The sequence below is a fragment of the Thamnophis elegans genome, chromosome 2 (assembly GCF_009769535.1).
Source record: "Thamnophis elegans isolate rThaEle1 chromosome 2, rThaEle1.pri, whole genome shotgun sequence".
Classification (NCBI taxonomy): Eukaryota; Metazoa; Chordata; class Lepidosauria; order Squamata; family Colubridae; genus Thamnophis; species Thamnophis elegans.
In genome coordinates, this window is record NC_045542.1 from 59,126,307 (window position 1) to 59,132,333 (window position 6,027).

Genomic DNA, 6,027 nt, shown 5'->3' on the forward strand with positions numbered 1-6,027 from the left:
GAGATACAAAAACCTTAGTTTGTTTGGTTTAAGGTTAGTACACCTGCTCTCAGTTGCTATATCTGGTGATATGATTCACTATAGTAGATGCCTTATGTAAAAAAAAGCTTTTGTTAAATTTTGCTGATTTTTTTCTGAGAACTTTTGTAAAAAAAATGAAAATATCAATATCAAAAAATAAGTAGAAGGGGAATGCATAACAATAATAACAAGGGTGGTTTGCTGTTCATTAAATAGTTGGGCAAGTGCAAAATCTTAAGTATCAAGAGACAGCACTTTGCAATAAATTGTTGAAAGTTAACAGGGGAAAGAAAGATATAAAACAATATAACATTGTAGGAAGAGCATTGAAATACAAAAAAAAATGTTTATTCCACTATATGTATATAGTGATACACATACATGCAACACATACATTTTCTACTGATTTCCAAAGACTATGGGATATAAATAATGTGAAATGGATACAGGCAATATTATTTCTAATTAAATTCTTATTATTTTTCTATATTAATTCACTTTATATATCACCTTGATGTCCAGAAGCTACTTCCTTAAGTATATTTTTGCATTAGACTTTGTGCCACAATGGTCTGAGATGGAATGGGGTGGTTTGCTGAGGTTCTAATATGAGATGACTTCCAAACCCCAAATCACATTTTAATGGCTCATAAAATGGGGGAAGGGGAAATGAGCATATAAAATGAGTTATAAAATAACAAGAAATTCTGGGCAGGGGCAAGCCTTTTTCCTCTCCTGTTTTAATATAAGTGGAAGCTCAGCTCCTTATCATTCATCAGAAGCATTGAGAAGACCTGGTGCATCTCTTTGTCAGAAGAGGGGTGATTTAGATTATGAACTGTCCCATATATTTAAAAGGATGTCCAATGAATTGGATAGTTATTTCTGCAGAATAGATAGGGAAATGGTATTGAAGTGAGAAACAGCTACATCACTAAGCAACCTTGAGCAGAACAACTTGCAATAGACAACTAAGATTTTTGTTTGCAAAGCTGAGTTTAATGAAAAGTTGGCATTGATCTTCTTATCTCTTCAAAACAAGATTACATTCTATTCTTCCATCAAGAAAATCAAAGCACATAGATTTTCATCTCCATACTCAGAAACACAAAAGCACAACCTCCCTCCCAAACCCTCATCAAATGAAATTAGAGCACACAAGAGACCTATAGATACCTGCAATTTGCTGTAAAGAATAGACACTCAATAACCACACTTGGATTTCTCACCTTTTTATTATCTATTCTCAACAGAAAGAAGGAACTGGATGAAATGCTCAACCTGCAAAGGAATAGACAGAATATGTGATAATGCATCCAGGATCCCAGGCAGCCCAACAGCTGAGAATTTGTCATTCTTCCCATATGCAAAGGCTCAAAATACACAGCAAAGAATGGACTGCACAAGACATCTTCACCATAGAAAAGTGCCTTTAATCTCATGGCATTCTAAAATCCCCTAAAATAGTATAACCTGTACTTTTTTTGAAGAGAAAAGATCAGGGCAAAGGGAAACAAAAGAAAACTTACCCCTGACAGTCCGTAACCACCAAGAAACCTTTCACCTTTGAAAGCTTTTATAGGCTCTGATTCTTCTTTTAGCTCAACCCTTTTCCCTATATGGAAATTAGAGACCAGCCCTGCAATCTGCTTGCCACTTCTACCTTATTTTTTTTCTCCTGTTAATGTATTTTTAGAAATGACCAAGTTCACACATTATTTATCAGTTCTGATAACCTAGGGCAATCTTGTAAATGCACCTGTTTTAATTTTGGAAGTCAAGAACATAGTAGGAAGGAGATTATCTTCTACTTCAGAAACTTTACAGGCTTCTTATATGTTTATGATAGTTCTGTAGATCTCCTCATATGCTAGTGCTAATCTCAGCTAATTTTGGATCAGTATACATTAAGAGAATAAATCTATTTAGCAAAAATTCGTGCAAAGTAACGTGAGCTGAGATTGTTCTGAGCTGAGAATTATGCAAAGGCTAATTTATGGCTGCGACATCATATATACCACTATTCAGACAATATATTGAGTGTGAATACTCAATATGCATATCCACACAGTTTAATAAAAGAGCTGTTGTTTAGTTAATACTGGGAAATACAGTATATAAATATATGCACAGCATATGCATAATGGATTTATTTGTTCATTTTCTGCTGGTTGTAGTCATGAGAAATTACAATCAACCTAGACTCCTCTTTTGTTTGTAACAAGATGGAGTACTAAAGAATGAATGGATAAATTAAAAAAATTATAACAGCTAAGAAAGAAATAGTTATAAGGGTTTGGGTAAAAAGGATATAGCCATAAATGTATAAAATACCTAAAGTATATACTAATTAGCAGGCCTTAATAGTCAATAAAGAACTAATTATTTCTAACACCCATAGGTTTGCCCATTAAGCCATTATTGATTTATCACTATGTCTGCAGGCATGACTTCCTAACTAAGCATGCCAAAGAATCACAATAATGCTTTCCTCAAACATAGAATTAGGAACAGCTGATAAAAGCAGCCGTTGTGTAAAGCAAGATATCCAAATGAGTAACTGAGAGCAAATATATTAAATGGGAAATCTCTCAACTCTCCATTCCTTGACAGTGATTGCAGTGTTCCAGAACTCAGCTGTCACGATAGTAAGTCTCACTACAATAATGAGCTTCCCAAAGCAAACAAGATCCATCTCTTGTTACTGTAGATCAGAGGTGTCAAACTCGATTTCATTGAGGGTTGCGTTTGACCTTGGGGGGGCTGGGATGGGTGTGGCCAGAATGGCAGAGGATGGCAGGAGGCCGTCCCAGAAGAAAACGAAGATTGGGAGCCCATTTTTGCTGGCAGGGGTCCTACGGGTCGGACCTTCGTTGTTTCCAGGGTGGCCTCACAGGCCAGATCTAAGCACCCCATGGGCTGGATTTGGCCCATGGACCTTGAGTCTGACACCCCTGTTGTAAATCATTAAACAATGAAACCAGGGTAAGAGACAAAACCATCCAGGACAATAACAATACAGAAATTAAAGGGTTACACTTTTTTTTAAGTCTAACAAAAACTAGTCCTGTTCTGGACAAAATTCTTACCCAAGAAATGCCAGGGTAAATAGTTTGCCTTTGGTTGCATTTAGAAGAAGGCCTCATGCCTTCACGGGAACCACCTTTGGTGAGAAGGTAACAATGTTTAGTGCGCCTTCAGAGTTTAATCATGCTGGCCACATGATTACGGAGACTTCTTCGGACTGCCCTGGCTCTTCGACTTTGAAACGGAGATGAGCACCGCCCCATAGAGTCAGGAACGATTAGCACATATGTGCAAGGGGAACCTTTACTTTTACTACTGTTTTATATTTGCTTTACCTGATGTTATGTTTTATAAGCTGCCCAGAGTCATATATTTGAGATGCAGAGAAGAATGGACCAGCATCTCAGACACAGTGTTGCCACCTCACAGGCTTCTGTTTCTCTGGAATTCTCAAACCTGTTTTAAACCAGATTTTGAGGGATTTCCTGACTGCCAATAAGATCAGGGCCAATCCCACTTCACCTCGTGTGATTCAACCCATTTTGCCCCTTATTACCTCTACACATCAGGTTAGAACATCATCCACTATCTTTCCAATCATGGAGAGACACTATATTGCCAAAAGTATTCGCTCAACCACCCACATAATCAGAAGCAGTTGTGAGCAAATACTTTTGGCAATATAGTGTAACTAACATCATCAGCACACTGATAAATAGCAGTTAGTTAGACTTATATACCGCTTCATAGAGCTTTCAGCCCTCTCTAAGCAGTTTACAGAGTCAGCATATCTCCCCCACAATCTGGGTCCTCATTTTACCCACTTCGGAAGGATGGAAGGCTGAGTCAACCCTGAGCCGGTGAGATTTGAACCGCTGAACTGTAGACAGCAGTCAGCTGAAGTGGCCTACAGTACTGCACTCTACCCACTGCGCCACCTTGGCTCTCACAATATCTCACTAATGACACTTCAAACTGATTAATGACTTCACCCATCTCAGTGGTACTCTTCATCGCTCGCCTCCTTCTCCTCCATCTTCCAAAACCATTGACTCAGTAGTAGTAGAACCATCGCAAGACAGAATTATTGTGCTCAATCCTTACAGGTGGTGTAGACTATAGTATCCAGCGCTGCTAAGAGTTCCATTAGTTCAGAAGTACTGCAGGACCCACCCAGGTCCTGGTGGAGTATTCCATAAAAGTGACCAATATGTTTTCAATCTCATGCCTAGGTCTGAATCTCAGCAGAAAGGAACCTAAATAAATCATTTCATTTCAAATAGGATTCTTTATAGCAGGGATGTCGACCTTGTGGCATCACTGCGGTGTCACGTGATGTATCAAGACTTTTTCCCCTTCCCTAAACCAGGTGTGGGCATGGCCAGCGTGTGACGTATCTGGCCCACGGGTCGTGAGTTTGACAGACCTGCTTTACAGCCACTGCCCCACCACCCTTCTTCTCCAAAGAGAAAGTTTACGATCTAACTGAGAGATGGATCAACAGGACAGAGTGCACTACTCCTTCATTCAGGTCAAGACACACCCACACTCCTTCAAAAAAGTATACATCATCTCTCAAATTCACCTTTAGCTCAGAGCTCATGCTCTCAAGAATATTGTCCACCCACTTCAGAATCAAAAAAAAAAAAAAAACCCCATCAAAAAGACAAGTAACCTAATAAGATATGTAGTCTCAGTTATCACTGTTGTTTCTTATGACACAAGCCGCCTTTAACAGTGGACAATATTCTGGACAATATTCTGTGAACCCAGTGAGAGTGGGGAAGTAAGAATGCTTCACAACCTTCATTCCCATGATGTAGGCCTGACAATGGGCTTGTACTTTGGTTTCATCATTCCACATGTTTTGTCACCATTACTGAAAGCATCACTTCAGCAATTCCAGAGCTCCCAAATAAACTTCAAAGCCTCCTGGAAAGCAATTGTATTCAATATTCTCATCATTTCTACATTCCAGGATTGAACAAGGCATATGGTAGTATTGTCTAATATATTTCTAGCCAAATCCAAAAGCATAACCTGCAGAAAACCAAGCAGATCCATTAGGCTTCCAGGAGGAACCATCTTAATTGGTTGCCCCCATTCCGCACACTTTTTGCTATCAGCCTCAGTAGGTAGAGCAAACCAGGAAATCAATTCCACTATAAACAAAAAAAATATTCCTATTGAGATTGGATACAATAACCAAATTTCCAAGTCAGATTGTTGTGTACCTTTTCCTCCTTCATATACAATAGTTCAGTGAATTAGGGAGGACTCTGAGCTACTTCTGAACATTATCTTCTTGTTCTGGACTTTAAAAATGCTTCTTCCCCTTTCACCTAGGTAAGGAATCTTGCATACAAGTAGTCCTCAATGTATGACCACAATTGAGCCCAAAATTTATGTTGCACCATTTGTAAGGTGATTTGCCCCATTTTGCAACTTTTCTCACCACTGTTGTTAAGTGAATCATTGCAATTGTTAAATTAGTAACAGGGTTGTTAAGTGAATTTGGCTTTCGCAATGACTTTGCTTGTCAGAAGGTCGCAAAAGGGAATCACATGACCCCAGGATACTGTAAGTAGTTGCCAAGCAACTGAATTTTGATCATGTGACCATGGGGATGCTGCAACGGTTGTAAATGTGAAAAATGGTCATAAGTCACTTTTTTCAGTGCTGTTGTAACTTTGAACAGTCATTAAATGAACTTGTGTAAGTTGAAGACTACCTGTATTTACGTTAAGGTCATCTTCCTTATCCTCTACATTTTCAGAGGTCAGTGGTCTTGATAAGCCATAGACTGACCAGAGAATGATCTGTCTATGATAAAAGACTAATATTCTCCGTTGTTAAATTACAAGCCAACTGCTCTGTGGTAAAAGATAACAGCTGGAGAGAATCCAATACTGTACCAGGTCCAGAAATTCAGTGAGAGATGCATTCAAGCAACAGGGTGGGTTGAATAGCTCAACCTAA